This window comes from Diadema antillarum, unplaced genomic scaffold, assembly GCF_040938485.1.
Source record: "Diadema antillarum isolate AM-2024a unplaced genomic scaffold, OU_Dant_1.0 scf00000115, whole genome shotgun sequence".
Lineage (NCBI taxonomy): Eukaryota > Metazoa > Echinodermata > Echinoidea > Diadematoida > Diadematidae > Diadema > Diadema antillarum.
The window spans coordinates 47,825-60,512 of NW_027271004.1; the positions used below are offsets into that span (position 1 = coordinate 47,825).

General features: G+C 38.1%; 1 protein-coding gene across 1 annotated transcript in view; it reads right to left on the bottom strand.

The window, feature by feature from the left end:
* The window catches only part of LOC139719846 (myogenesis-regulating glycosidase-like), a 45,173-nt gene that overhangs the window by 11,496 nt on the left and 20,989 nt on the right, over positions 1–12,688 (bottom strand). Inside the window, exon 2 of the mRNA XM_071631231.1 lies at positions 3,299–3,693. The gene's annotated coding sequence lies outside the window, so the exon portion shown is untranslated. The remainder of the gene's footprint in view (positions 1–3,298; positions 3,694–12,688) is intronic.

Consider the following 12,688-nt stretch of genomic DNA (forward strand, 5'->3'; position numbering starts at 1 on the left):
ACTCTGGTACAGTATTGAATACAGTACAGCCATAATAGGTAATGAATTTTAGTCATATCAGGGATAGTCATTGACTCGAATGAGCCATTTCAGACTTAAACACAAACAAACACATTTACATTCAAAACATGGGATTTATTTTAAGTATGTCACTCAAAACAGAGCAGGTCTGCCATGCATCCAGTTTTGCCTGTTTTCCCCCCTGAATCATACTGTTCACTACAGACATCGGCTGAACTTGTTACGAAGAAATGCACTGATATGTTATACATGCACAACAGACCTGTGATAGCAAACGAACTGGTATCCTTCGACTAAATGTCAGTTGTCTTGGGAATCATGTTTAAAATCTGAATCCGATCACCAAAAGCAATGCTGAAACTAAAACTAAAACTCACTGATATGTTGACTTAGATTTTAGCACACTAGATCGTCATGCATGAGTTTTTCTGCAACTCTAAAATTCATACATTATGCTGTCGTTTCAGAATATCTAGATGAAGTATATTCAGAATTTCAATCTTAAATAGCAAATATGCTGTTGAAAAATGTCATCTCAACACTTCAGCATTATTGTCAGAACAACACCGGCAGTCCACTCTACTACTTCACAAAGCTCTATTGACATTTGAATGCTTGAACTTTATATTTTTCTAATTCAGCATCAAAGTACAAATATTTGTTCGAACAGCAAATATGTTCTATCATCCAGCAAATATAGATTTTTCTTTCATACAGCAAATATAGATTATTCTATTATCCAACGAATCTATTCTATCATCAAGCAAACTATTCCAGTATCATGCAAAAGGAGCTTGCTTACATTACACATCAAAATATCTTTCTATTGCCTTTCTAGTGGTATTTTATATTCAAAGCGTAAACAAGCACTGTGGAAAATATGCATCAGACTTTGACCTACCATTAATGTTCATTAGCATTTAAAGAATTAAGACACATTTATGATGCACTTAAGAGCTAGGGCTGTTATGATGCCAAAATGAGTCTCCTCAACGACCAAACACCCCAAATGGCTTTCCAAAATACCAGCTGCATTGCAAATTCCATAGCATGTCAATCAAAATATGCAGCTCTACATACAAACGTATCATATTTTATAAATTACGATTTCTGTCAAGAAAGGTGTGACTGTTTCTTCTTCTTTATGGCCCTCTTGTGTTACCTCATCTAAACTACTGTGCAATAGCTTGGGTAAATTCAGGTGTGACGAATGCCAGGAGATTGTTTTTATCGCAGAAAAAAGCTGGTTCCTATTATCTATCACTATGATTTTCATGCCCACACATCGCCTATATTTTTTGATCTGAAGATTTTAAAATCTAACGATTTATTTCATTTTAAAAGTGCAATTCATATTATTCATGTTTTAGGAAGATGCTTCCACTATGTTTGATTAATCATTTTTATATGAGCGACAACAGAAGAACTGATATGAGAATCAAATATAAGTTAAACGCTGCCTTATGCCAGAACCATGCCATCATATAATTCTATATTTTTTCATGGACCCACAATTTGGAATACCATTCCGGTTGGAATAAGACAGAGTTCATCGTTGAGAAAATTATGATTGCATTTCATAAATCAGTATGCTGAAATTGTATGATATTAATAAATTGTTCTCTCATACAATATATGCCAGTTTAGTGTATGTTTGTACTAATATAGTAATGCTTTTAAATCAACAATATTTTTATATTTTATGAATGAAATCGTGTGGGGACAAGACTTTTATATACGGCACAGCCTTTCTGTCTCTAAACACTTTCAAATGTAATGTATATTTGTAATGTTATACTGATGCTTATTGTAATCGTTCTTTTCTCTGTTACTGTATGGTGTTGTCAATTTTCTGTATTTTTTTTTCTTTTCAATACAAAATGCTGAATAAATCAAAACTTAAAACAATTTACAGGTAAAGCCACTCAAAATGAGAAGCAAACATTCAAATTAAGCACAGGCCACCACTGGTCCAAAATTATTTTCAAAGTATGATTATAGAAACAAGAGTCTATTTTGCTCTTACAGGGCAATGCAGTGCCCATTGGATATGTCCCTACAGCAAAATTTATGTCTTTCCTACCAGAAAAATAGCAGAAAAAAATGAAGAAAGATCATCATTATAAATCATGGCAAAAAATAACAACTTAAAGAGGATTTGTGTGTGGATACAAATCGCTCATGGGCTAACCTGAGTCATTAAGCCCAATCCTATCAATTCCGTTCATGTAAGTTCTATGAATAACGCGTGTAGTAACCACAGAATATTACAATCTATGGCTCAAAGATTTTGAACACACACAAACATGTGCACTGCACAGGGGGAAATTTTCAGTGTGGAAATTTTTTGCACATTTCGCGTGACCTGTACCAGAAACTAACACAAAAATAAAAGCCCACAAATATCTTTGCCTGCTATATATACTTATAATGCACCCCTATAAACATGTCGATTCCACGAAATTAAAAATCCGCAAAATTCATCTTACCCGACAGAGTATGAAAAATTACTCATGCTAAAATATCAACTTTCACAGTACACAACACAAAATGTGAATATTTACAGAAGTACATTGTACATTGCATGTGAGAATATGCAATTATTTCTATATATCCTAAGTACTTATGTATCAAAGTAGAGGAGGTATTTGTAAAATACCACTCTGTCTGCCTCAGCCATCCTTCTGTGTGAACAACATTATGTCATACCAGCATGCTGAGTAAAATGTGTCACAATGGAAGAAGAATGGGATACACTGACTTGTATCCGATATTGTAGAATCAATTTGAACAAGCTGGAAAATCAAACCAGTCAAATTTATATAAATGTGCTTAAGTGGAAACATGATAAGTTGGTACTAGCTGGATTATCCCACCAGTCATATTTATGTGAATGAAAATTTAAAGTACAAAACATTGCTACGTATTTCATCAAAATATTGGCTGAATTGATATAACACTGTGGAACAAACTCTAATATTGAACCTGACAGCAGGCAAGAAAATGACATCTGCAACGGGATTTACAGCAAACAGGAAACACACAGCAAAGCAGATGGCATGCCCAGCTGGCGACAAATTGTCCCATAAATTTGAGTCTTTCCTTGCCTAGAAAGTACACCATACCTTTCATATGAGATGATACAATGCTTGGCATTTGATCTCACTGAAATGTCATCACGGCAGAAGAGGTCCACCTGAATTATTGACAAGCTACAGAAAATTAGACTCATTGACAGGAGGCAATGGAGTATAGAGAGTACAACTAGAACACTAACCTGACGGCGAAAGTTTTGAAGAAATACATCCGGACGCACGTACACCTCAGGCCATGCTTGCAACGGCATTCTTCTCGCTCCCGGCAAATGGAGAAATCTCGCCTCACCTCAACATAGGTGGAGAATGAAAAGAAGCAGCTCAGGCCAGACGCAAGCAACCGTTCAGGAGGAACAGGAAATAGCAACAGGCGGCTGGCAACGACTTCATCTTCTCAACCTCCAACTTTGCTCCTCTGCGGGCCTTAATGTGATGCAGTTGTGCACGCAGACACGAAGACAAGGCAGGATTCAGATGAAGTGGGCACAGAGAGCTGGATGCGTCAATGGGAGTGGGTTGCACACACGTGGTTCACGTCGACACGAGGGGCCCTGTTCGCTGAGAGGGGGAGAACCATCTGTGGAAAGGAGAAAGAGAGCCAGGGAAAGGGGATGAACACAGAGATGGAAAAAGCACGAGAGGGGGGGGGGGGGCAGATGGAAAGGGGGAGAGAAAGATGGAGGGGAGGGGGAAGAGATGAAGGAGTGAAATAGAGTGAGGTATGGAGAGGTAGAGCAAGCGGAGGGAGGAAAGGAGAAATGAAGAATGGGAAGAAGAGATTGGTTGGGAGAGGAGGAGATAGATAAAGGGAGAGAGGTGTGGTAAGTGGTGAGATGGAGTGAGGAGAGGGATAAAGAGAGAGAGATGAAGTATCAGAAGAAATAGAGAGATAGATGAAGAATGGAAAAAGATGGGGAGGTAAATGAAGAGATATATATGGAGAGAGAAAAATGTGGTGAGATAGAGTGAGGGGAGGGATAATGGGAGAGAAAGGAGGGGAGAGATGAAAAATAAAAGGAGAGGGGAGAAAAGTAGAATGAGAAGGGGAGATGGGGAGATAGATGAAGAATGGAAAGAGATGAGGAGGTAGATGAAGAGATATGGAGGGAGAGAGGTGTGGTGAGGTAGAGTGAGGAGAGGGATAATAAAGGGAGAGAAAGAAGGGAGAGAGATGAAGAATGAAAAGAGATGGAGAGATAGATGAAGAATGGAAAGAGATGAGGGGGTAGATGAAGATATATGGAGAGAGAGTGGGAAAGGTGTGGTGAGATAGAGTGAGGAGATTAGATAAAGGGAAAGGAAGGATGGAGATGAAGAATGAAGAGGAAGAGATGGGGAGATAGGTGAAGAGAGAGATGAGGAGGAGAAAAGGGTAGAGAGGAGAGGAAGGACAGAAAGAGATGGAAAGGCAAAGAAAAGATGAAGTATGGGAGGAAGGAGATGGTAGAGGGAGAGATGAAGAGAGAAGAAGGGAGAGAGGTGTGTGAGGTAGAGGAGAGAGGAAAGAAAGAAGGAAAGAGATGAATAATAAAAGGAAGAGAGAAAGGGGAAGAAAGAAGGGCAGAGAAAGGAGGAGTGAGGAGCAGAGACAGGAGAGAGATGGGAGGAAGGGAAGGGAGAGAGATGAGGAACAGAGGGAAAAAGAGATCAGAGGAGACCAAGAGAATTAGAGGGAGAGATGGCAAGAGAAAGAAAAATGGAAAGATAGAGAGTAATGGATGATGGAGAGAATGGAAACGGATGGTAAAATGACAAGAGGGATTTACATTCTTAAAAAATGTTCATATCATCATAATCAGCATCAGCTGTATGTGTGCGTTTTGATTTGTTACAGGTTTTCATATCCTCAGCATCTCTTAATACTATGCAATTGATGCAGCAAACTAAAATCGAATTACAATACATATGATTTATATGCATGTCGCATGTTTTTTTTTTTCTTATGGTACGCACAGTCAGCCGCATTATTCATGTGTGTTCATTAAGCTATGTATTCATCTCACACCTAACCAGTGTGGCTCCGTGGGAATAGAAATGAAATGTTTGTGTCTGAACACCTATGAAAAGCTCCTCTCGTGAAAAGTACTTGGTATACATTTGATGAATTTGACCTTGCGCAATCTTAGGTTCTATTAGTTCACAGTGTTACAATGCTGCACTCAATTTTCACCCAACAAGTATGTAACATGTTACCACAACATACAGGCCCTGTGATCACACTTCCGATCACTCACCACACACAAGACTTTGACACCACCATATGATTACAGCATACAGCTGTAGTATTGTTGAGTTTAATAGGCAGGTGCAATTAGAAAAATTAATTCTTCTTGATGTGGCATTCACACATTATTGTTGCTTCCCCATAAATGTGCACTCAGGCTACACACTAAATTATTTACATATGACATGCATACATCATTAATGCACAATACCCTCAACACTGGTGGTACTTTGGAACCCACAATGCTATTAAAGGGACAAGAAATTCAGCACTCTCCATGATAGAGTACTTTGCTTCAAAAGATGCCAAGTGTCACATAAGGTGCAATCACACTCCACCATAAAGCAATATTTACATTCTATCTTTTTTATATCACTGATATACCGTTCAAATAAGTCATCTGTCCAGGTTGGAATACTTTATGATATCATCATCATATATAAAAAAGCAATTATGATGACACCCATATACTGCTGTATGAATAGGCCAAGCTGGATAAGCCCTACCATAAAACAATTACGAGAACAGGAGCTGACGTCTATAATCATATTACACCAGTCTGAAGGTGAATGACTACCTTTTCCCTTTTCTCTGAACTCAATATGTTACGGTGCTAATCCATCCTTGCATCATCTCGGTTGATACGAGGCACAGGGAGTCATGATTTTTTCATGAAAACTCTCACGATTGTTTGCGTGCACGACATGTGTGAATGGCACGCTAAGAAACCATTACTCTTCATAATACCTTAATGTCACTCGCCAAACTGGGCCCCTACCCTTGGATGCCCAGGGTCACACTCAGGTCATTGTTAAGGGCATACACAGTCTGGAGATTAAAAGCACTTTCTTTGCAGTCGAGTGATTTGTTGTTGTTGTTGATGTGTGGGAAGAGTGGCAAGTGAGAAATTCACAAAATTTACAAGCTATGCTTCTCTTGTGAATTCCTCTTTTCCATATACAGTTAAAAAATAAAATTATATTTGCTCACTTGCTTATTTATCGAAATACAAAGTTGATATTACTATTTTATAATCTAATAGATACAATGATATGATGAAGCTTACATGTATGTGATTCAAAATTCCTCAAAATATTCTGTACTCATGTAAGCATTATGTATATTACTTTGTATTACTTCATGTGGAAATAAGATTATTTGAATTTGAATTTGAAAAATTCGATCAATTTTTCACACCGAGATGCAAAAATGGATAATCCTTGTGTGTGGATGCAGCTACAGTGAATGGAACATTGTTACACTCTGTAGGCAGTTTGAAATAAATTGTACATTTCCAGCTCATTCTTCAATGCACATGTTTGCTGACACACAGCTAATGGGCACTATTCGTGGTTTTCATAATTATCTCAGTATGCAGCGAATGAACATCAATTCAATTTAACCACCCACGTTTCCCATCCTACTGGGTCTCTTAAGCTCAAGCTCTTTAAAGTCTGCATCCTGCATAAGCCACATACTTCACAAGACAGAAGTGCAGTGATAAAATGAGAATGATTATAATCCTTTATAAGAGTAGAAGGTCATCTGTATTGGAATTTATTCTGAAATTGAAGTTACCGTATGCTTTCAATCTCGACATATTTCATTTACCTCTGGAAATATTAGCTGTCAATGCTACAGCTGTAATCATGCAGGGGACTGTCCCATCCGCACCTTGATCATGTGACAATTGATTAGTAATTCATATGACTCTAAGCATCAACCTTTTTCAAGAAGCACAGTTAGTGATTGCCCAACTTGGGGACAATACATATCATATTCCCGTTAGGATCAAGAAGCAATATTTGGGATTGTTTGCTAACGTTGCCACTGCAGTCAGCGGTAAAATGTGCGGTTTATAGAGCTCTTGCATTTCACTGGTTGGACAAAAGATGCTCACAGCCGTATACTAAATATCCACCTTCACTCCTGTCCTCTTTCTTTCATGTGTGCATAGAGAAGTCTTGCAAAGAGAACTGTAGCAAGAGATTTATGCAGTGGCATGTTGGCATTGTTTGTTTGTTTGTTTGTTTGCTTGGTTTTTTTTTTTTTTTTTTGGGGGGGGGGGAGCTTCGATTTTAATCAGGAGTGATCATCAAAGTCGGCTAATATACAGCTCATTCTGTTCATACTCCAGGAACATTTGTTGATAGCAAAAATATATATATATAGAACACTTGCGAAAAATATGAAATGCCTATAATTTTGTAAAAACTGAATACACAAATTTCGCTCAAAACCTCAGCAGCTTAGTCAGTAAGTTACACGTCGTGTACATCACGACACCTCCCTGGTCATATCACATAGCATAACTTTGCAAAGGCCCTGGATGGGGAAGGGGTGGTGTGAAGACGATGCTCACTAGAGCTTTACACTCAATTGGATTGAATTAAACTGAACTGAATTCTCAATTTTTGATCCAATCTCCTTTCAGTGCCCCACCAGCACGAATCATGAATTGAATTGTAAAGTTTACCTCTTCAAAGACCCCCAGTCAAACTATTCTTATACCTCTAAAGCCTTCCAGAGAGAGAGCATAATTAACTCATGGCAACATAACCACAAAATATGATACAAAGCATGAATTTGACAGTGCTTTAACCTTACGCAATCTTGCTCCAAAGCCAAACATGGTGAACACATTCTACATCATTGAATATTACTCTGCATTTCCTGTCCCTGAAAAAAAGATTCCTGCTCAGTTTCATTAAAATCTGATTATGAGGAACATTCATTTTGTAAAATATTATGGAAAGGTTACATTCTTTTGCTGTAAGTAGGAAAAACTGATCACCGGCAGAAGATGGGCGATAGACAATACACAAAGGACAGAGAGGGGATGCAATAGTTCATATCAGTCTGCAACTCAAGGGACCTTGGTAAAGGTTTAAAGGCTCAATGTCTTCCCCAGAGATCAGGGGTAGCCAGGTACCTGCAGCTTATGGAAACATCACCGTGCCTAGACTCATTCGAAGATTTATGCAAAAACCTGACTGAAGAGCCATATATAATACAGATAGTGGCATAATTATGGTTTGATTAGAGGATAGTGCCCCCCCCCCTTGTTTCTCAGCTTCTGCTAGTGGCAAATATAGACTTATCATTGCTCAGATTGTAGCATTCCAACAAGGTGAGGTTAAGTTTCATTAGAGTGGCTCATCTTCCACCTCATGCAAAATCTTGTGCCACTATACACCATGTGACTATTCCCTATTTGCATAATTTTACATGAGCATGGGGTTGCAAAAAAGTACTGCAAATTTAGTGTTAATTTCTTGAACGTATCCGTCCTCCAATATAATGTATACGCAGTGATGTCTTTCCTTTCATGCCTCAATTCATGAATCAACATCAATAGTTTGACATTAACAAACAGATTCACCCTTTCATGATAATAACCCAACTCAACTTTAGAATCTCTCTAAAAATAGTCAACTTATTACAGCCTGATTTTTATTTGTATTTGGTATGAAAGACAAAGATACTGGATTGAGAGGAGTTAATCTGGTCAGTCAGAAGAAATCCAAGTAATTAGAAATTATGAATAGGTAATCTTATGTAATCACTCAAGTAATCATGATCCGCTTCAAATTCAGAGCACAGTAATGTGCAAGAGTTACCAGAGAAGGCATTGAAGGATTTAATCAACTTCTGCAAGCACTCACACGCTTGCCCGACAAACATGCTCGTCAAACAAACTTGGCATCTAACATTTCCAACTGGGTCAAGTAATGTGTTCCCTGATGCAAACTCAGGACAAATTTCCTCTCTTCTTTATTCCCCTTCCCCTTTCTCTGTCTCTCCACCTTATCATCTTTCCCCTATACCCCCTCTACCACCTCCTCTTTCCCTTACCCCCTCTTCCACCTCCTCTTTCCCCTACCCCCTCTTCCACCTCCTCTTTCCCCTACCCCCTCTTCCACCTCCTCTTTCCCCTACCCCCTCTACCACCTCCTCTTTAACCTACCCCCTCTTCCATCTCCTCTTTCCCCTACCCCCTCTTCCACTTTCTCTTTTCCCTACCCCTTTTTCCACCTCCCATTTTCCCCTGTCCTTCCCTCTACTACTATTGCTCTTTCTCTCTTCACCTTTAAAACTATCGTCTTCCACCCTATCTCCCTCCTTCTCATTCTCTCTTTATCGTTCCATCTTTTTCCTACCCCCTCTCTCCCTCCCCCTTCCATCTCCCTCAGACTCCCTTTTCCCCCTTTGCCTTCCCTTTTCATCTTGTTTTTCTCAAACCATTGTCTCCAGGGAGTATTCTTCTCTACTCCTTGTTTGCCTTCACATTTTAAAGTTGGGTACAGAGCACAGGAGCAGTTTGAACCAAATATACACAAGTCCTACTTTTTTTTTCTGAAAAACAGAAGGCTGACAGGTTCATTGTCTCTTCCCCTTTTCTTTGACAAATAAAAAACCCCTCTTGTTTGCATCATTCCCCTTTTCTTAAAAAGAAAAACACTCTTGTTTGCACCATAAAAATTGATAAGATTGAGAAAAGATACAAAAAAGATCATCATCATCAATCACCACTGCAACATTCCTCAATCTACTCCAAGTGATTTATCAACAGAACTTCCCCTTCAACCTGCCAAGCTTAAGCACATCATTCTAGCAATCATTCTTTTCTTTAATGCATGTATATCCATCCATCCATCCATCCATCCATCCATCTAGCTATCCATAATCTATTCATTCATTGATTTATCTAATTTAATCCTATCAAACTTCACAGCAACCTTTAGTCATTATTCAGTCAAGGTACATATCATTTAACCTTTTAGCAACTGAAATTTTTGTACATAATGGCCTACACGTATTGTTCCCTAGAAGGTGCAGTGCTCAATATTACCATCATTTCGACAACTTTCTAAATTATGTAGAATAACTCGCTGCATGTTTATTTTTTTTAATTTAAGTTATGTTTATATGAAAGCCTATTATGACTTTACCAAGAGACTGGTGTGTCACAGAAGTACTTCTGACACACTTTTGTTGACCTTTGACCTCTTTCAAATTACATAATTATAATGCAAACAATAAATATGGTACAGCATAAAACTGTAAAAAAAGGGGATGGGCAGTTTCGGGCATTTTAGGGAGTAATAAGACGGGTGGTTTCGGGCAGTTCAGTGACTACTGGGTTAACAATTCTTTTGATCTAAAATAATTTCCTTAGACTGTCATTGAAACCACAGAGCACTACAGACACCAAGTTTTATGACAATTTATTCAATACGCATGTCATTGTGTACGTACTTCATTGAAAAGACGGCTGACGAATTCACGGCATCCAGTCAATCTGATTGCAACTCGTCTATCGTTCACGCAATCTGCGAGGTAGAAAACTGATACCACATTCACACAACGTTCCTCTCCGGGGCTGACCCCCAGTACTAATGGAGTATTTGGAACATTTTTTTCCTACTGGCTGTGCTGTATGGGCACCAATGAAGTCTTTCAAGGATCCATGCAACATGATGCATGGCAAATGCATGTTGATTTGTATTGATTAACATCACATCACCTTAAAGGGATCATTTATTATAGTTTTGGTTGAGACCTAATCTCAGGTTTCTAACATTTTATGGTGAGATAATGAGAAACCTCTTATGAAATATGAAAGAGCATGTAATTTCATGTGGAATTCAATGTTTATTTGATGAAAATTGGTTTTGAAATGGCTGAGATATCCAAAGCAGAGCATTTCTGATAAAGTGTGGGACCCACATTTTATTATTATCGCTTTGTTTTACTTTGTTTTTGGATGTTTCAGTCATTCCAAACCCGATTCTCATCAAATAAACTTTGAATTCCTCTTAAAATGGTATGCTCTGTACTAATTCATAAGTGTTTTCTTGGTATCTCGCAAAAAGTTAAAAGCCCAATTCTCATCTCCACCAATACTCCCTTTAACATCACTTGTGTAGCAAAATGAAATATGTGGCATTTATCTTTAAAACTATTTTTCTTCTATTTTTCTTCAAATTACTTGAATATGCTCTCAAAATATGCTTTCCAAATCAAAATTCTGTCAATGACATCATCTGTCAATCACTGCATGGAAAATATGCAAGCTCTGCTCAGTCAAGGAGAAGGTACGTTTCATTGTCTTTGGTTTACCATATTAGTATAGCAGTGAACAACAGATGATGTCATGGACAGTATATTGGCTTACTTGTACTAGGCTTTGGTGGGTGTATGGATCCATTGTACGAGTAATCTGAAGAAAATGGGAGAAAAAATGATTTTATATGGCACATGATAGGCCACATGAGAGATTATAAGGATATTATAAATCAATACATATAAGTCAACATACATTTGCATTGCATATCAAAGCCCTTTATTGTCATACATTTTGTACGCATTATCACATTGGTGAGTGGATTCTGAAAATGAGTTCTCTACACTGGCATGCCGTTAAAGGGAAACACCACTGAATGGAGGCTATGCAATCATATTACATTTAATAGAATGAGGCATGCACCACACTTACGACCATACGGAAGGGTCTTGCAATGTGGACCATGGAGCAAGATTGTCCACTCTCTGGCAGCCTTGGGATTTACACTTCTCATAAAATAAATCAAGAGAGCTCTCTTTGGAGCTCTCAGCTCTTAGAGTTGAAGCTCTGTACTGGGCACTTTGTCTTCATGTAAACAATGTCTATTCCACTTAATTTGTCTACAGCTGGCAGAGCCAATGAAAAAATGTCACATTGTAGATGACACTGTCAACAAGTATGTCATGTAATACAAAATAATTAGTAGAATTCATTCATTTAAAACTTCAATCTTACCAAAAAGTGGTTACAATACATCCACATCAGCTCTAGATAAAATTATCTAGTTTACTACAAAATACTGTAAAACATGATATATTCGTGGCATGAATTTTGCGTGAATTGGAGCCGACGGCCTTTTTTGCGGCATGAACTTTTCGCGAACTGCCATTGGCATTCAATGCATATAGTGTAGACAAGAACGTTTGCGTGCATTTTAATTTTGCGAATCTTGGCACTCGTGAAATTCGCGAAATTCGCGAAATTAAAATGCACGCGAAAATTCCTCGTTTTACAGTAGCTACATTGTGACAACCAGAGAAATCAATCTATTAAGGTGAATATGGAATCTTTGGAAAAATTGCACTTTTTCAAGGACAATGAATAGCATTCAAGGTTTCAATTTGCACACAGGTCATAAGGTAAATAAACAATTGATGCTCATTACCTTTTATTACAGGGCCAATCTGTGATTTGCAATGAGTTTATTGGAGGTTGTATTACATGGTATGTCACATTTGCAGTGATGTACTGGTATAACAGAACAAAACATTCCTAGTAAGT